Consider the following 21,270-nt stretch of genomic DNA (forward strand, 5'->3'; position numbering starts at 1 on the left):
GACAGCCAAAACATTATGATTACTGCCCACCGCGACGCTGAATGCCTCCTGGCGGTGTTGCGGCGCTGCGGCTGGAAACGAGAATCTCTGAAACGGCGAAGCAGGACATCTGTTGGCATACTGCTGTCATGAACAGTTATGGCAAGTCGATGAAGGGTCGTGAAATAGCGAGTAGGCCGTATGGTATTGGACGACCACGTCTCATCACAAAACGTAGAGATTTGAGGATCCTCCACAGTGTAATCCAGGATGGGCAGCGATTTGTGGTATATATTACGACAGAATACAATGCTGGTGCAGACACAAATGTTTCGGAGCACACCGTTCAAAGGCCATTGTTGAACGTGGAGCTCCACGTCACACGACCCCTACGTGTACCTGTGTTGACACAATTACATCGTCAGTTATGATTGCAATGGGCACAGCATCACTGAGTTTTCTCCGTGGGTCAATAAAAACGTGTCCCCTATCGAAGGAATCGCATTACTTGCTACACCAGGTCGATGGTTGAGTCCTTATACGCCGTCATCCAAGCGAATGGCTACACTAAACATGCACCGCGTGACAGATGCAGGCCGGTGAGGGCAGAACTACGCTATGGGGTACATTGAGGTGGGCTTTCATGGGATCTGTGGTGGTAATCTACATCTACATCCATACTCCGCAAGCCACCTGACAGTGTGCGGCGGAGGGTACTTTGAGTACCTCTATCGGTTCTCCCTTCTATTCCAGTCTCGTATTGTTCGTGGAAAGAAAGACTGTCGGTATGCCTCTGTATGGGCTCTAATCTCTCTGATTTTATCCTCATGCTCTCTTCGCGAGATATACGTAGGAGGGAGCAATATACTGCTTAACTCCTCGGTGAAGGTATGTTCTCGAAACTTCAACAAAAGCCCGTACCGAGCTACTGAGCGTCTCTCCTGCAAAGTCTTTCACTGGAGTTTATCTATCATCTCCGTAACGCTTTCGTGATTACTAAATGATCCTGTAACGAAGCGCGCTGCTCTCCGTTGGATCTTCTCTATCTCTTCTATCAACCCTATCTGCTACGGATCCCACACTACTCAGCAATATCAAGCAGTGTGGCGAACAAGTGTACTGTAACCTACTTCCTTTGTTGTCGAATTGCATTTCCTTAGGATTCTTCCAGTGAATCTCAGTCTAGCATCTGCTTTACCGACGATCAACTTTATATGATCATTCCATTTTAAATCACTCTTAATGCCTACTCCCAGATAATTTATGGAATTAACTGCTTCCAGGTGCTGACCTGCTATGTTGTAGCTAAATGATAAAGGATCTTTCTTTCTATGTATTCGCAGCACATTACACTTGTCTACATTGAGATTCAGTTGCCATTCCCTGCACTGTGCGTCAGTTCGTTGCAGATCCTCTTGCATTTCAGTACAATTTTTCATTGTTACAACCTCTCGATATACTACAGCATCATCCGCAAATGGCCTCAGTGAACTTCCGATGTAATCTAAGGCATCATCACAGAACTGAACTATGTGAACATTATTGCGGACCACACACATCACTACATGCATGAAGTCTCCCCCTACGGCGATGTCGTCTCCTAGCAGGATAACTGTGCGTACTGCGAGGTCAGAATCGTGCTACAGTGGTTTGAGGGGCATTATTGTGAACTCACATCGATGCCTTGGGCAATAAATGAACCTGATGTCTACCCATTAGAAAACGTGTCGGGTGCCAGATGCATACCCGTAAACCACCATCACGTAATTTGTGGTAATTGCTTGATCTGTGCGTAGATGTCTGGCGCCACACTTTTGAAATCCTGTCGAGGACTTGTACTATCCATGCTAAGCACAGTATCTGTTGCAATATGTTTGAAAAGTGGAGCAACACTCCTGAACTGGTCGTCATAATGTTTTGGCTCATCGCTGTAAAAGTTCCGGTCGCTCTCCTCCTCAACCTTGTCAAATCCGAGTTGATGAGATACCTATATTGATGTTGTTGTTGGATGTTAATGCCTAATATTCCTTTTTTCTCTTTTGGGACACGAAACATTGTGACGCTAGCAGCTACGCCGAAGGAGGGTACACATTCACTGTTCATTAACGCAGATAGGGAAAGCAGTTCAGATGTTTTGCAGGGAAGCCTACTCTCGCCTGCTATTCAGCGTATTACAGGAAGTCTACCACGATCTCGATCAGACTAACGAAGTAACTGACAGACAAGGACATTCGAGTTAAATGGCACTGTAATCAACAAATGTCAAGTGTTCTTGTTGGTGTAATTAAGAATCGATAAATTTAATTCTTCATTTCATTTACGATATAAACGTGTGATGTGAAAATTACCGAACTATCAGTTTAATAAGTCACAGCTGCAAAATACTAACGCGAATTCTTTACAGACGAATGGAAAAACTGATAGAAGCGAACCTCGGGGAAGATCAGTTTGGATTCCGTAGAAATGTTGGAACACGTGAGGCAATACTAACCTTACGACGTATCTTAGAAGAAAGATTAAGAAGAGGCAAACCTACGTTTCTAGCATTTGTAGACTTAGAGAAAGCTTTTGACAACGTTAACTGGAATACTCTCTTTCAAATTCTGAAGGTGGCAGGGGTAAAATACAGGGAGCGAAAGGCTATTTACAATTTGTACAGAAACCAGATGGCAGTTATAAGAGTCGAGGGGCATAAAAGGGAAGCAGTGGTTGGGAAAGGAGTGAGACAGGGTTGTAGCCTCTCCCCGATGTTATTCAATCTGTATATTGAGCAAGCAGTAAAGGAAACAAAAGAAAAATTCGGAGTAGGTATTAAAATTCATGGAGAAGAAGTAAAAGCTTTGAGGTTCGCCGATGACATTGTAATTCTGTCGGAGACAGCAAAGGATTTGGAAGAGCAGTTGAACGGAATGGACAGTGTCTTGAAAGGAGGATATAAGATGAACATCAACAAAAGCAAAACGAGGATAATGGAATGTAGTCAAATTAAATCGGGTGATGCTGAGGGGATTAGATTAGGAAATGAGACACTTAAAGTAGTAAAGGAGTTTTGCTATTTCGGGAGTAAAATAACTGATGATGGTCGAAGTAGAGAGGATATAAAATGTAGACTGGCAATGACAAGGAAATCGTTTCTGAAGAAGAGAAATTTGTTAACATCGAGTATAGAGTTAAGTGTCAGGAAGTCGTTTCTGAAAGTATTTGTATGGAGTGTAGCCATGTATGGAAGTGAAACATGGACGATAAGCAGTTTGGACAAGAAGAGAATAGAAGCTTTCGAAATGTGGTGCTACAGAAGAATGCTGAAGATAAGGTGGGTAGATCACGTAACTAATGAGGAGGTATTGAATAGGAGTGGGGATAAGAGAAGTTTGTGGCACAACTTGACTAGAAGAAGGGATCGGTTGGTAGGACATGTTTTGAGGCATCAAGGGATCACAAATTTAGCATTGGAGGGCAGCGTGGAGGGTAAAAATCGTAGAGGGAGACCAAGAGATGAATACACTAAGCAGAGTCAGAAGGATGTAGGTTGCAGTAGTTACTGGGAGATGAAGAAGCTTGCACAGGATAGAGTAGCATGGAGAGCTGCATCAAACCAGTCTCAGGACTGAAGACCACAACAACAACAATAAACGTAAAACTTTGAATTGTAACGTCCGATATCAATGTTAAAGCGTTTCATGAGTGCGGCAAATGTGATTGTATAGCGTAAATAATATGACCATACATTCACATACTTGGCAAATAAGCTACTTGTATCGTAACGTAGTTTTCTGTTCCCTACGGGGTTGATTATGATGATTCATCAAAGTAGTTCTAAGTTCTAGGGGACTGATGACCACAGATGTTAAGTCCCATAGTGCTCAGAGCCATTTGTTTTGTAAAATCAAATTTGCAACACTAAAATAAATTTCGAACATAAATGTCAGGGGTTAGGACAAAAAGGTTTACATTTACATCTTAAATGAAATGTAGAATAAAATGCGTCGGTTCTTAACTGCAAAAACAGACACACTTGATATTTGTCGATTATAGTTGCACCTACCACGAATGGAAACAATGCTTTGAGTAAATCGTATGTATTTTTTGGCGTAGAAATCGAATGTGGAATAAAATGTGGTGGGAGGTTATCATTTGAAAATACAAAGTTGACCCGTTCACGAATGAGGAGTGGTTACAAAGTACCCAGTTGTAGCACAGATAGATGTCCTCTTCAGTAATATTAATTTTTCACCAAGAATATTTTTTTCGTAGGATTTGTAGTTTTCTAGGTATTTAGTTGTCTCAAGTTAAAAAAAAACAGACTGTATAATTCGCTTACCGTGTAACGTGCCCGCAAAGCCATTAGACGGCATTCATTATCGCGACTGGCGCGACGCGTTCACGTACTTCTATAGTGCTGGAAAAAGCGGCTTGACTTCCCTTTTTCTTTAACTGAGGGTATAATTTCTTGCAAATATGATAATGAACATCTGTATTAACAGTGGTTTCAAAGAGCTTATGGTCGAGAATTTTACGCCAGAAACCACGAACAAAACCCCAGTTGTGACTTCTGAAATTTTCCCGGCGTATTTCTTCTTCTAATAATTTCCGGGTATGCAGCCGGATCCCGTCGACATTCTGCCACGATATTTCGGCCCAGAGACGTCCGGCCATCATCAGGTGAGTACACAACTACTGAAGAGCCCAGGTGCAGTCGCGGTATTTATGCCGAATCTCGCGCATGCGAAATGTACTGGCATCCTGGGCTCTTCAGTAGTTGTGTACTCGCCTGATGATGGCCGAACATCTCTGGGCCGAAATATCGCGGCAGAATGTCGACGGGATCCGGTTGGATACCCGGAAATTATTAGAAGAAAACCCAAGTTTTTTTTAATGTCGTGAAGAGAAATTTGATTGACAGTGTGAGGGTTTTTGGTGGGCCATTATTATGGCCAGAAAAGCGAAACCAAGCTTTCTCCGCTCATTAAATGCAGTGTTGGGTCAAGTTCGACATCCACAACATTTTCAAGCAACTACTAGCATTGATAAACCCTGTTTCGTTTATTAGCTGTAAGCGATGCTTGGAAACGTGAAACGCGAAGAGCTTTCAGGTGTAACGACTTACATGCAAAATGACGAGATGTGCGTTTAACACCAGTGTGCTGGTAAAACTGCGAGAGAAACTTTTTTTCGATCTAACAGTAATTTAGTGAAAAATGTTTGAAAGAGGTCGCATGTGAGCATCAACGCAACTTGCCGTCTTCGATGTCCGGTGGCGGCAGGAGCTACCGGCAGTCAAAACGCTCCTCATTTATTCAGATTCGTAGTTTACGATTTGTGTAAGGGATTTAAAAAAAAAAAGGCTCTCGTAAATGTATAATGAGTGGCGGCTTTGCAAAATCACTAAGTGATAGGGTGAAGAATTATCCAACTACAGATTTAATAGAAAAGATCCTGTCAATGCCATATTTATGTACTCTAACGGACATACATAGAGACAACTGCATGTAAAAAATATTAGATTTGAATACCATCAATGTACATGGAGAGTGTTAAGTAGGATGGATCATAAAAGCGTCTCCGTGTTTGGTGCCGGATTCTAAAATCAACTTGATTCAATATTTCGGCGATCCAGCTGTTCCCATCTTCAAGAGATCGCTGCCACAGCTGCAGATCATCTCCTATGTAGACTTTTGTGCCGTACATGGTACGGAATCAGCAGTAGCAGCTATCTCCTGAAGATGGAGAACAGTTGGATCGCCGAAATATTGAATCAATCTGATTTTAGGATCCGGCAGCAAACACGATGAGACATTCAACATTTATTATTCCGGAAAAGCTTACGAAGTCACAACATGGATTATTCTTTAGACAGTTATAAGTGGGCCGCAAATTACTAGGGAAACGAAGCGAAGAAAATAGTCTCCCGGGATCACGATCGAATCTATAGTTACGATACCCTGCTGTGAGGGAGGCGCTAGGCATATATGCTGCTGGCACTGTAACGAGCAATCATGTTGAAGGATATCTACCTAGATTCACTTCGATAAAGTCCATTCGCGAATCGCAAATCTATATAAATAAAAATGTAAATGTTTGTTCAAAATCGTGTATCTCCTGAAGTTCTTCACCGATTGCTTCGAAATTTTGAAACAACGTTTTATTCGAATACGCGCGTGTTTATATATATCTATTTTAATGCATGTAATATATAAATAAATATCTAATATATAAATGGGAAATGTTATTACAAAAAATCTCTAAAAGTTCTTGACTGATTTACTTCAAATTTTTACACACTACACAAACGAAGATTCTGACGTACAAAGATAAACATTACTACAAAAAATCTCAAAAAGCTCGACTGGTTTATTTAAGATATGTACACATTGTTATAATAAACGCATATATATTTTTAATATACAATATGATAGCGGCACGTTGTTAACAACCAGGAAAGTTGTATTTATGGCTCATCGAGTTGTGGTTAGAACTACTACAAAATCTGAATTAGCAATAAGAATAAGCAAGGATAAGCAAGGCTCAAGGTCAGAGAGCGGGGGGAAAAGGAGAGGGATAGATGGATGAGAATAAATAGAAATAGAAAGTGGAAAGGAGAAGTTAAAGGTAGGGGGCGGGGAAATGGACAGAGACACGGGGAGAAAGAGGTTATGGCGTATTCCACCTCCCATTAATATTGAAACGTGTGCTTCCTCTTTTGCTCCTTTTACAGAAACTACATCTTCGTCACTACGAAGCAGCACTTACTCTACATAGTGTCGGATCTCACCAAGTCAACCTTCAGAGTGACAAAAAACTTAACTCCTCTCCATTCCCGGCGCCCCCGTGAAAGAAAATCGAGCTTAAACTAGAAGTAATTTCAAATGGAACGTCCATATGACAGTAATCGCAGGAAAGGCACAGATTCATTGAAAGAATCCTCACCAGATAAATACTTGAATATTGCTCGGTATTCACCAGTCTCATCAGGACTATACCAGTATTCTGCAAGCTACCTCCTTCGCGGTTGGACTATTCCAGATGAGACTGACAGAGGATACACAGAAGACGCGAAGAAGAGAACTGAGTTTCGTTTCAGGTTCGTGGGAAGTACCTCCCAACATGCACAAATCGTGGCTTGCGGAGTATGTATGTAAATGTAAACAGTGTCTGTATCCCAGCCACTTACCCCGTTTCCTGATACCTAGCGAGGCGGTGCAGTAGTTTTATCACACTGGACCCGCATTCTGGAGGATAACACTTGAATCCTCGTCTGCTGATCAAAATTTAGGTTTATCATGATTTCCCTATATCGTTCCAGGAAAATGACTGGATCGTTTCTTTGGAAGGGATTCAGACGATATCTTTCCCCGCGATTTTGTAATCCGACCTGCCGACGTAACTTAAAACTTTAGTCTTTGTCTTCTCTCTCCTCGTCTTTCCTGTTCCAGTAGCGAATAGTGCGCGGAAATAACGATTGTTAATAAGACTCCTTGTGAGCTTGAATCTCTCTAATTCTTCCTCCATAGTGTTTTCAGTTGAAGGATGCAATGCGAGTCCAGTGTCGTAACTACTGCGCCGCCTCTCTAGGTAACAGGAAACGGGGTAAATGGCAGTGGTACAGACAGTATTTACATCTACGTACACACTCCGCAAGCCAAGTGGGAGGTACCTTGTACCGCTTCCATTCATTCTCTTTCCTGTTCTACTCGCATTGGAAGGAGAGAAAACGACTTAGCGTATTATATGCTGCCATGCGAGTCCTGATTTCTCTTATCTTACAGTTGTGGTCCTTACGTGAAATGTATGTTGGTGCCAGTAGAATCGTACTGCAGTTATATGAATTTGTTAGATGTCTTCGTTTAATCCTGCTGGGAATCCCAAACACTCTAGCAGTGCTCAAGAATCGGTCGCACTACGCGGTCTCCTTTATAAATGAATCACGCTTTCATGGAATTCTTCCAGTAGACTGAAGTAAACCATTCGTTTATCCTACTACCGACCTTACGTGCTCAATCTGTTTCATGTCTTTTTGCAATGTTACTCTCAGATATTTAATCGACGCGGCTGTGTCAAGCAGCACACCGCTAACGAACAGTACGGGATCGTTTTTCCTACTCATCTACTTTAAAGATTCTATCAAATCCTCTTGTATCCTTATAGTCACCGCACGAAGACGCCATTCCGTACACTATAGCATAACCAGCAAACAGTCACGATAAGGTGCTCACCCTATCCGTCAAATTGTTTACGTATATTCAGAATAAGAGCTGCCCACGCTTGCCTGGGGAACCCCTGGTTCGCCGAGTGTAGACGTAGATGTAGAAACATTATGGATGCCCGTTTCAAATTACACATCCTTCCATTCACAGAATACCCGCCTCCCTAGCCCAGGTCGGTAATGCACGAGTGTACGATGGCGCTCGAGTCCGAGATACGCCGGTTCGGATCCTGATGGCGGATGAAATTTTCACTGCCAGTATTTGGCGCTCGCAAAGGGAGGAAGGTTGGTAGCGTGGTGTTTCTGATCATCAGTCTTTGAGCTAATGTCTTAGATTTAACTCCAAAACTCACAGTGTCTCATGAAGTGAGCGCTTGTGACACTGTTGATAATGATCCGTCGGACGGGGACTTTAAGCTCGGTGCCCCCCTAGGTGCTTTCCGAGACGAGGAAGTTATGAACCGGCACCAAGTTTCACCCTCTCGCTGCTCTAATCACCACAATCCAATACAAACGTAGCACCACACTTTACACACATCAATACCTACACACTCTATAAAAACCCACAATTGCACAGCTCTTATACATTCGCTGGTAATGGGTCATTGCGCTCGGCGGCAGAACCAACCCCTTGAGGCTTCCCAGCCAAAAATGCCATACGACCGTACTTACTTATTCACAGAATAGGTCATACCTTATTCATAACTCACGGGGAACGATGAAAAGATGCACACCACTTTCAGGCAACAAGTAATAGTTACTTACCCGGCATGTGACTGTGTAACATTTGTTAGGTGTCAGGAATTTAGGACTGCATAAGGTTGTAAAGCCTACTGTCTGCACAGAACAACAATGTGTCGTCGGAATGACGTCGAGATTCCAGTGTGGCAGCTCAGTGATGTGGCCTGGCGTCTCGGCGTCGCCCACGTCAGAACCTCGCGACTAGCTGAAATGGGCCCCAACACACATAGTAAAACGAAATTTCCGTGGGTGTAATTGGCTAAGACGACTGACACAGAAGCCCCTCTGTTCCTAAGGGCCCGAGGGTCGCGCTGGTAGCGGCAGTTCGGCAGAGGGGACCACCGTGAATGGGCGTGTCGATGGCGACTTTCGTCAATTGTTATAAGTATCATCTAATATTGTGCAACCTATTAAGTGTACAGTGAAAGTGATGCGAAAAACTATAGGAATAACTCAATGTCATCTCATAAAAAAATCGTCAGCCTGTGTGCTGCTTGCTGCAATTTAAATAGTTGTTGATTTTCTCCAAATATCACCATTTACAGCGCCAACTCCGTCACTTGTGAACGATCCCACGAGCAGCGCTTCCACTGCAGAGAAGAGACATCTCTGAAGACGCCAGGTTAGGCATTCAGAAAAAGCGCGGGATGTGAGTGATTTGGACAACGACAATCTCGCGTTTGTGGTTCAAATGGCTCTGAACACTATGGGACTTAACTTCTGAGGTCGTCAGTCCCCTAGAACTTAGAATTACTTAAGCCTAACTAACCTAAGGACATCACACACACCCATGCCCGATGCAGGATTCGAACCTGCGACCGTAGCGGTCGCGCGGTTCCAGGCTGTAGTCTCTAGAACCGCTCGGCCACCCCGGCCGGCAATGTCGCGTTTACAGTCATAGCTAGAAAGCTGGTGCACGTCTTACCTATGCAAGGAGAGTGTTGTAACGGGATGATCGGGTGAGCAGGAAACTCTAATATAAAAACGTCTGCATGCGGAGTGGGGCCGCATTTGCCTTGGACATACTGCAGGCGAATTTCTTAACAGCTAACGATTTCCCTGACGGACGCATGAGTCTACACACGCTCACGCGCAGATCGCGCGTCTCGCCACTAAAGCCTTAATTTCCACCGCAAAGCTGTCGCCACGGCAGAAGGCGATAAGCGCTATTGTGGATCGCGTTCGTGCCTGAATGGCGCCCCGCGCGCTAAGGTGCGGCGCTAGCTCCTCCCTGCGGTTATCTCGCGAGCGCCGCTGAGCGGTGTTTACACAGGCCGCGGACCCGCTCACTGGGACTCTGACTAGGGCGCCGCCCAGGTGTTCCGCGGGCTGAGCGGTCCCAGCTTGCGTCTGTTAGCTCAGATTGCTGGTGCTTTACTCTCGTGCGTAAATTACTTGACGGTTTAGTAAGAACTTCGTCTCTTAGATGGAATGAAGGCATTATCGAAAACAGAGAGTCCCACAGGGTTCAGTTCTAGTCCCAGACATGTACACCTTAAGACAATAAAATTACGCACCACGAAGAAACTTTCCGAATAGACGGAAGTAAGTAGATATAATGTCCATACGCACACAAAAACCAGCGATTACAATTTCAGATCCGGCCGCGGCGGACGAGGGGTCCCAGGTGATTCAGTCTGGAACCGCGCGACCACTACGGTCGCAGGTTCGAATCCTGCCTCCGGCATGGATGTGTGTGATGTCCTTATGTTAGTTAGGTTTAAGTAGTTCTAAGTTCTAGGGGACTGATGACCTCAGATGTTAAGTCCCATAGTGCTCAGAGCCATGTGAACCATTTCAACAATTTCAGAGAAACAGGATGATGTATTCAAGAGAAAGAGCTTTACAAAGTGAAAAGTTCAGTAAGGCTTTGGTCTACTCCGGCCTTTATGCAAGCAGTTATTCGGCTTGGTATTGATTGATATAGTTGCTGGATGTCCTCCTGAACGATATATTGCCAAATTCTGTACAATTGGCGCGATATATCGTCGAAAGACCGAGCTGGATGGAGGGCGCTGTTCATGTTGCTCCAAACGTTCACATCTGCGGAGAGATCCGGCGATCTTGCTAGCCAAGTTGGGTTTGGGAAGGATGAAGACAAGCAGTAGATTCTCTCACCTTGTGTGGGTGGGGATTATCTTGCTGAAATGTAAGCACAGGATCGCTTGCCAAGAAGGGCACCAAAACGGGGCGTAGAATATCTTCGATGTACCACTGTGGTGGCAAGGGTGCCGGGGATGACAATCCATCACTCCTGGTTGTCGGGCCATATGGCGAGCGACAGTCAGGCTGGTATCCCACCACTGTTCAGTGTCTCCAGACACATCTTTGCTATTCATCGGGGCTCAGTTCGAAGCGGTACTCGTCACTGAAGACAATTCTGCTCCAGTCAATGAGATTCCATGATGAAGACATATCTTCATGTGCCGCAGACAGCAGTGGAATACCAGCCTGACTGTCGGCCGCCATAAGGTTTGACAGTCAGGAGTGATGGTCTGGGGCGCCATTTCTTTTCAGAGCATGACATCTTTGGTCGTCATCGGCTGCACTCTTGCAGCACAGATATTCCACATCCAGTTTGGTTACCCTTCACGGCAAGCCATCACGTGCTTACATTTTAGCAAGATAATGCCTACTCACACTCGGTGAGATTTTCTATTGCCTCCCTTCTTGCTTGCCTAGCCCTACCGTGGCCTGAAAGGTCCCCAGACCTCTCCCCGATTGAGAATGTTCGGAGCGTTATGGGTACGGCCCTCCCAACAGCTTATGATTTCGACGATCTACCACGCGAGTTAGACGGTATATAGCACCATATCACTCAGGAGTACGTCTAATAACTATCAACCAATGCGCAAGGGCCAGAGGTGGACCAATGCGTTATCGACTTGCTCAATTTCTGAAGCTCTTTCTCTTGAATAAATCATCCAGTTTTTATGAAATTGTAATCATTTATTTATATATGTGCACCACATCTTTCGGTTTCCGTCCCATTTGGATAATTACATCGTTGTCCGTCTTTTTCTATCTTAGTGTGTATCGTAACAGGCAACGGCCATGCCGCAGTGGATACACCGGTTCCCGTCAGATCACCGAAGTTAAGCATTGTCGAGCGTGGCCGGTAGTTGGATGGGTGACCATCCAGGCCGCCGTGAGCTGTTGCAATTTTTTGGGGGTGCACTCAGCCTCGTGATGCCAATTGAGGAGCTATTCGACCGAATAGTAGCGGCTCCGGTCAAAGAAAACCATCATAACGACCGGGAGAGCGGTGTGTTTACCACACGTCCCTCTTATCAGCATCCTCATATGAGAATGACACGGCGGTCGGATGGTCCCGATGGGCCACTTGTGGCTTGAAGACGGAGTGTGTGTGTATGTATCGTAATAAATGCCTTTACAGAGAAAGCAACAGAAGAAATTGTTAATAACTTTTTCAATGTGTTTTTTGCTGCGCGCCCAGTTAAAGGTAAAATGTTTTTCAATGAATCATTAAGCGGGTTTCTGAAGACGACTCACTTAATTTTGAGAAACTGATGTAACACATGAATATTCAATAAACATGGTACAATGTTCCAAATTTTTTGAGTGTATTTATTGATGAAATTTGGAACTGATTGAGACGTATTATTGAGGTACTCGAATAATTAATTCATCCAGTTGGACACTGGTGACCTTGACACCTCAGTGCGTGAAACGAGAGTTATTATAAATTGAAAATTTCATTGAGGAGTAAATATATTGAGAAGCAATTGTTCGTACTACCATTTCCTTGAAACGGCCTCTACAGGACGTTCTCGACCTCACTCCGCAAACAATTCCTGCTACACTTTGGAATTGTAGAACTTGACTTGACGAGTTATCCCAAGAAATGGTCCCGTACGACATTACGAAATGAAAAGAAGAGTACTGCTCTAACTTATTTACATTTATATCTTCTGTGTACGATATTATCCGCATCTCTGCTGTTAGCATCAGCCAGACGATCTGTTAAGCATCAAGACATTCTGGAGAATGTCTTGAACACTTAATTTAGGGTGTTGCTCTATTGTGATTTGTGACACAGCAGCGCTGACACACTTCGGCCACTCGTCCACTTCTTGCCACTGCCAGCTCACAACTGATTGGTCGAATGAACATCTGTTGTTGTTAGTTCAAGCCGCCACCGTAGTAACCGTACTGACGTCACTTGGACGCCAGGAAAAAAAAATCTGTGTCGGAACTCTTTGACGGACAATGCAAGTCACTAACGCCACACGCTTTTTTATTACCGTGTAAGCTATTTTAAATTTCTTATGAGACTTGATTACAGTCTGAAGACTGAAATTATCCATAATAAAGAAATACACATTATCGGCTATTGATGGTAAACTATGACTTTTTAAGTCTTTGTGTAAGACGCCACTTCGCAGGAAGCAAAATACGAAACGTGCTGTACCACCCACAAACATTCGATACATACGCAAATCTAGGAACTTGCAACCGTAACTACAAGATCTGTGATCAGTCACAATCGTTAGCTGATTGGGAAATGCTGTCCAGAACGCTTCGAGAAGCAGCCACTCACATAACTCAAGCTTCGGGGGGAGGCAGACTCAGGTTTCTGCACAAATTCTAAGAACTCACGCACGAAAGACGTTGCTCAGAAAATTCTCTCTCGATCAGTTGTTCAAAATTGTTTGTCGTTCACGGAATCTTACCTAGTTATCGCAGTAAACTTCCCATTATTCGAATCGAGAACACCTGTCAGCATGGGTAATTTGGAAGTGGTTACCGTCGGTGTAGCGAAACAGCTTAAGTCACGTAATAAAGAAATGCGTCCCGTTCTGAATTGTATGCCAATTAAGTATTTCCGTTTTTAGCAGTAATAATCACAAGCTCACTCCACCTCGAGACTGAAAAGTTGCACGGGTCACTCCAATACACAAGAAAAGAAACAGGAGCGCCCAGCTAAGACCCGTATCACTGACACTGGTTTGTGGTAGGGTTTTGGAACATACACTGTGTTAGAACATTATGAAATACCTCGAACAAAACGATCCAGCGACACAAACAGCATAAATTTAAAAAAATACTATTGTAATGTAACAAATGTAGCTCTTTATTCACATGAAGTAATGAGTACTGCTGGCAGGGGATCTAAAGTTACCACATAGCGTTAGATTTTCACACTGTTTGTCACAAGCAACGTCCAACCAAATTGCTGTCCTATGGAGTAGTGTTGCATTTTTACGACTGGGTTCGTTATTTCCTATTAGGAAGATCAGTTGATAGAAATTCAGAGAAGACGGCCAGTAAACCTGAAGTGATACATGGGGCTCTCCAAGCAAGTGTTGTAGGTCCCATTCTGTTCTAAATACGAGTATATAAAAACGATATAGGAGACAGTACGAACACCCGTCGTAGATTGCTTGTAGATGCTAATTTCGTTTACCGTTTTCTAAAGTCATAAGAAGATCAAAACAAACTGCAAAATGATTTAGATAAGATTCTGCAGGGTGCGAAAAGTGTGCCGGCCGCGGTGGTGTAGCGGTTCTAGGCGCTCAGTCCGGAACCGCGTGACTGCTATGGTCGCTGGTTCAAATCCTGCCTCGGGCATGGATGTGTGTGATGTCCTTAGGTTAATTAGGTTTAAGTACTTCTAAGTTCTAGGGGACTGATGACCACAGATGTTAAGTCCCATAGTGCTCAGAGCCATTTGAGCAATTTTTTTTGCGAAAAGTGTCAATTGTCTCTCAACGAGCAATTGTGTGACGTTCTCCAGGCGAGTACTAAACAAATTCCTTTGCATTTCTGTTACACAATAAATCACGCAAAGTTAAAGGTCGTAGCTTCAACTGAACAGTTACGCATTACGGTTATGAAAAACTTAAATTTTATTAAAATCGTTAATAGAATATTTGATGGGGAAATCGAACCACAACCTATGTTTTATATAAGCAGAACATTTAGAAGACGCAACAGACATGGTAAAGAGACTGCCCACAATAGGCTCGTCCGTCCTCTTCTGAAATACTGCTCCGAAGTCACATAGCACTGACGAAGAACATCGAAAAATTTCAGAGAAGGGTAGCTGTTCTTGTACTGTCGTGAAATGGGAGAGAGAACACCACCGTTATGAGGAAAAATTTGGGATGGCAATCATTAAAACAAAACTGTTTTTCGTTGTGGCGAAATTTTACCGCGAAATTTCAATCATAAACTTTTCCCTCAGAATGACAAAATATTTTATTGATTGACATCTATATGGAGGGAAAAGACCATAGTAATTATATAAGAGAAATTAGAGCTTGCACAGAAAGATTTTATGTGTTCAGTTTTCTGACGTGCTATTCGAGAGCGCAACAGTCAACAAATTTTCCGACAGCACCTCTATGAACCCTCTGTCAAGCACTTATGTATGAATTGCAGAGTAGTGATATAGATGTGGATGTAGATGTTATGTTATGAAAGACAGAAATGATTCAAAGAAAAGCTGAAGAATTTTCAACGGCTCGTTAGTGTAAGAGCGCCACGAAAGTACTTATCGAACTGTAACGGGACATCTTTCAAGAATGTTGTCGTTTATCACAGAGACCCTTACTCTAAATATTGTCACAGGTTACAGTCCAAAATAGGACAAGACACATACTACTTCGCCCAGAATGATCACGACGTTAAAATTGTAGTCACGTGGGTCCACAAAAAGTGCTGTAGACGAGTCCCCTCCCGCATAGCATCGGCGAATGGATTAGGTACACATTCTGTGTGATACTGTAAGTTAAAACCCTATATAAGTCAAACACCGTATCATATATAGTGGAGAGCAGATTCTAGATGTAGACGTAGATGGCACCTTCGGATGTGTCCAGTTGTCTCCCTGAATGATGTTGGCATTGACAATATCGGCGATTTATGATGTGATGGCGCCTAGCAGCAACTCGTCATCGCAGATCAGGATTCCAGTTGCCACAGCGGGACAAGATGTACAACACTGTCTTCCACATCACGCTCACCAAGAGCCACAGAGCTTCCAGTGCCAGTGTACAGTACTTTCTACACGGTAACTATATGAGCGTCGGGTCCCTGAATGTGGAGATGCTTTTCGTCGGTAGATATATAGAGAAGTATAAATAAAAGTAACTTTTTAGTTTAACATGTTTTTTTAAATTCACTAAAAAGTAGAAAATAATTTCCCCTAATCCCACACAGATTCCTAACTCCATACACATACACCTGAAAATTTTTGTTTGTGAATTTTTAATAGCTATGTCCTATGACAATACCTATAAAATTTAAAATAAAATCTTGGGGCTCAGGCAATAGATAACTGATGAGTGAATAGTTCACTTAACTCACTAACAGTTGTATTTCCCTGCAAATGATATGACTGTTGTGTAATTTTTCTCAACAACAGCTATTCACTACTCCGCTTGCTACTATCTATTACATGCGCCCCGCGTTTTTGGTTTTAAATTTTGCAATTGTTGTCATAGCTATTACAAATTCACAAGCATAAATTTAAAGAACTACCTGTAGGGAGTTGGGAAAGTGTATAAGGCTAGGAGAAATTATTTAATAGTTCATTTTAAACACGTGTTAGATTAAAAAGTTTTTTACTTAAATAATTATTTTTTGCTTTTTAGTCTTGTGAAATTTTTCAGTTGGTTTCAAATATTTTGGTGAGGTTTCAATAGAGACATGCGGTAAATTTCAGGTTTATTTCAGTTTCTCTTAACCCAAGTGAACCAGTATATTGCTTCCTCCTACGACATCTCGTGAAAAGACCATGCAGATAAAAATTAGAGAGAATCGACGTCACACGGAAGCTTACCAGCAATCGATCTTACCGTGAAACATTCGCGTGTGGAACAGCAAAAGATTTAAATAGCAGCTGTACACAAATTATCTCCCACCAAACACCACACAAGAAAGCGAGTTCCTGTTGCATTGTCGTCCTGTTGTGAGCTACGTTGAAAGTTTCAAGGCTTTAGCTCATTGGGAGTGTTAGTTTGAAATCAATTGCAAAATTTTTACAGAAGAGACAGACACACAAAGAAACAAAGTATCTTCCATCACACACCAGACCCTAAGACAACTTATTATTGCATTGTCATCGCGATCTGAGCTATGCTGAAAGTTTCAAGACTCTAGCTGATCAGGAAGTAAGTCCGAAATGGATTGCAAAATTTGTACCGAACAGACAGACAGAAATATAAAGTACACCCCACGATACACCAGACAAGAAACAGCTCTGAGGAGTGCTGGAAGTTTCAAGCCTCCAGCTCATAGTGAAGTTAGCTTAAAATCAAATGCAAAATTGGTACCGAACCGGTAAACAGACAAGAAAGCGATTTAATATAGCGCGTTTAAAAAAAAAAAAAAAAAAAAAAAAAAAAAAAAAAACTGCAGAGTGAGCCCCAAAATGTCACTAGAGGTCATAGCAGTCCGCAAGGCAGTGGGAGGGGGGAGAACGAGACGAAAAAGACGACAGCTTCAGCAATCAGTATATAGCTTGACTTTTCTTAGTCGGCAATCTGTTCACGCGAAACTACGCGGAAAATTATGCCGGTTGATTGGTGCGACTACGGTTAAGGTGCTTATCTGCAGTCAACACGAATAAGAAACTATACAGAAACATGCCTAAATTTTGTCTTCAGTGATTTTCTGTTGCTTCCTTATTGAGTCGTTACCGAGCTGCAGAAAGGAACCGACCTCTCACCCAGGTGCACGGATTCCGTCGCCGATTCCCAGGTCTAGTCGACATTGAAATTAGAAATCATAAAGCATTGCGGCAAATCTGTAAATGCGAACAGATGTACAATTTTATAAGCAAACGAAGTGCAACAGATGACATCAAAGTTGAAAAACCTTTTTAAAAAGTTATTTTTGCTTTCTCCACTTCAAAGAGTATTAATGCATCATTATGTTGATATCAAGTAGGGTTTTCTCATTCGTTTTGAGACTCATATTTTTAGTATTCAGTTTCAACCGAACATTACGGGAGCACAAATAAATTATTTTTATGCATATTTACTGGCTTTATTTCATAACTCGTTGTTTATACTAGGTCTAGTAATAACATAATGTAATTTCAGATCTTTGAATGAAAAAGTTGCGTCATTATTCATATTAATAACGTAGAAGGATGTATTTAGCAGGTACGATAGAAATGTTCATACTATTTAAGTACCAAGGTAATCTACCTGAAAAGAAACAAATAGAGAACTATCATTCTTAGGCGATACAATAAATTTTGGGTACTTCTTGTCAAATTACTTCTTGGAGCACGACACATTTTCAAATTCACAAACAACAATGTTATTTTTGGGTTAGATAGAGCAGCAATCAGTCGTAGCATTAAGTTGCTTTAATATGACATTTATAGTCACAACGCAGATCCGATTTCGACCTCTGTCAGTTCATTATCAATGGTAGAACAAATACAAGAGTATATTTTACAGTGTGATTTACAAAAGTTGTAAGTCCATCGTATCATTGTCTTTTAATGTTAACATTACATACCAGTGCGGAATTGTAGCAGTTGTTCGTGCTCAAGTGAATGCTTACACAGTTCAACCATTTCTGTCGTAAAATTATATGTTGGATTCACAGTACACATCGGTTTTGTTGTAATTTTACGACAGTAATGGTTGAAATGTGTAAGCATTCACTTGAGCACGAACAACTGCTACAATTCCGCACTGGTATGTTTTGTTAACATTAAAAGATGGTTCAAATGGCTCTGAGCACTATGGGACTCAACTGCTGTGGTCATCAGTCCCCTAGAACTTAGAACTACTTAAACCTATCTAACCTAAGGACATCACATACATCCATGCCCGAGGCAGGATTCGAACCTGCGACCGTAGCAGCAGCGCGGCTCCGGACTGGAGCGCCTAGAACCGCACGGCCAAACATTAAAAGACAACGATGTGATGGACTTATAACTTTTGTAAATCACATTGTAATATATAGTCTTGTATTTGTTTTAGCATTGATACTGACCTGACACAGGTCGAAATCGGATCTGCGTTGTGACTATAAATGTCATATTAAAGCAACTTAATTCTACGACTGATTGCTGCTCTATCCAACCCAATATAACCACAGTCGTTGCGTGCACCCACCCCATGGAGGGCAACCTGAAGGTTATTTTTGCCCCCTCTTGGAAAACTTTATACTACGCCCATTCAAGAGGCTGTAACAAATCGCAGCTAATGAAAAGCCAGGTAAATGAGGTGGCTGTATGGTTGAACTGTAATTCCGGCGCTATATTTGAAATCAGTTGAGGCACACGTGGCGTGTGTCAGTGACGGGCTTTATTTGTGACTCCAGTCAGGAGCTGCTGCCAGCGTGACACAGGCATGGAGAGGCCCGCCACGTGGAGGGCCCTCTGTCATGGTGAGGGGGGAGGGGGAGGGGGAGGTGGAGTGAGGGCAGGCGTGGCGCCTACCAGTTGTGTCAACTGGCCGCCCTCCACGTCATCACGCTCAGCTGCCACATCGCCAGCAGTGCACGTCACCCTCCTGGAGTCTGCTCCACGCTGACAATGTATCTTGCGATACATTCTTCAAGAAAGGGATGTATATCTGTCCATGCTCTTAGACGGCAGCTTCGAGTGCCTGCATCTTAATCTTGTTGCGAGCCTAGTCCTGGAGCCAATGTTGAAGCTGAAGCTTTCAACGTTAACTCCAGTGGGCGGCGTCACGCAGGACGAAACGACTCTGGTTCTCCAAACACGAGATCTTCTATTCTTATTCCAAACGATTCTGCTTCGCTGCATGAGCGAACTTTTTGTAGACGCTGCGTAAGCAAGACAGTTAGTCTTCCAGTTTGTTTATATACAAAGTATGTAAACAAATACACTCTGAGACAAAAAAGATTAGAAAAGACACACCAGGAAGGAATTATCCGAATGGGATGGAAATTCGAAGATACGCTACTGGTCATTAAAACTGCTACACCAAGAAGAAATGCAGGTGATAAACGGGTATTCATTGGACAAATATATCATACTAGAACTGACATATGATTACATTTTCACGCAATTTGGGTACATAGATCCTGAGAAATCAGTACCCAGAACAACCACCTTTAGCCGTAATAACGGCCTTGATGCGCCTGGGCATTGAGTCAAACAGAGCTTGGATGGCGTGTACAGGTACAGCTGCTCATGCAGCTTCAACACGATATCACAGTCCATCAAGAGTAGTGACTGGCGTATTGTGACGAGCCAGTTGCTCGGCCACCATTGACCAGACGTTTTCAGTTGGTGAGAGATCTGGAAAATGTGCTGGCCAGGGCAGCAGTCGAACATTTTCTGTATCCAGAAAAGCCCGTAGAGGACCTGAAACATGCGGTCGTGCATTATCCTGCTGAAATGTAGGGTTTCGCAGGGATCGAATGAAGGGTAGAGCCACGAGTTATAAGACGTCTGAAATGTAACGTCCACTGTTCAAAGTGCCGTCAATGCGAACAAGAGGTGACCGAGACAGCCCATACCATCACGCCGGGTGATACGCCAGAATGGTGATGACGAATACACGCTTTCAATGTGCGTTCACCGCGATGTCGCCAAACACGGATGCGACCATCATGATGCTGTAAATAGAACCTGGATTCATCCGAAAAATGACGTTTTGCCATTCGTCGTTGAGTACACCACCGCAGGCGCTTCTGTCTGTGATGCAGCGTCAAGGGTAACCGCAGCCACGGTCTCCGAGCTGATAGTCCATGCTGCTGCAAACGTCGTCGAACTGTTCGTGCAGACGGTTGTTGTCTTGGAAACGTCCCCATCTGTTGGCTCAGGAATCAAGACGTAGCTGCACGATCCGTTACAGCCATGCGGATAAGATGCCTGTCATCTCGACTGCTAGTGATACGAGGCCGTTGGGATCCAGCACGGCGTTCCGTATTACCCTCCTGAACCCACCGATTCCATATTCTGCTAACAGTCATTGGATCTTGACCAACGCGAGCAGCAATGTTGCGATACGATAAACCATAATTGCGATAAGCTACAATCTGACCTTTATCAAAGTCGGAAACGTGATGGTACGCATTTCTCCTCCTTACACGAGGCATCACAACAACGTTTCACCAGTCAACGCCGGTCAACTGCTGCTTGTGTATGAGAAATCGGTTGGAAACTTCCCTCATGTCAGCACGTTGTAGGTGTCGCCACCGGCGCCAACCTTTTTGTGAATGCTCTGAAAAGCTAATCATTTGCATATCACAGCATCTTCTTCCTGTCGGTTAAATTTCGCGTCTGTAGCACGTCATCTTCGTGGTGTAGCAATTTTAATGACCAGTTGTGTATGATGTACCTGTACAGACAAATAAATAGTTACAATTTCAGGAAAACTGGATGA

General features: G+C 43.2%; 1 protein-coding gene and 1 pseudogene across 1 annotated transcript in view; both read left to right on the forward strand.

Moving 5' to 3' along the window:
* The window catches only part of LOC126456044 (tolloid-like protein 1), a 1,300,043-nt gene that overhangs the window by 561,461 nt on the left and 717,312 nt on the right, over positions 1–21,270 (forward strand). The gene's annotated exons all lie outside the window — the stretch shown is intronic.
* Positions 11,968–12,085, forward strand: LOC126459154 (5S ribosomal RNA; annotated as a pseudogene).

The sequence above is a fragment of the Schistocerca serialis genome, chromosome 2 (genome assembly GCF_023864345.2).
Source record: "Schistocerca serialis cubense isolate TAMUIC-IGC-003099 chromosome 2, iqSchSeri2.2, whole genome shotgun sequence".
Lineage (NCBI taxonomy): Eukaryota > Metazoa > Arthropoda > Insecta > Orthoptera > Acrididae > Schistocerca > Schistocerca serialis.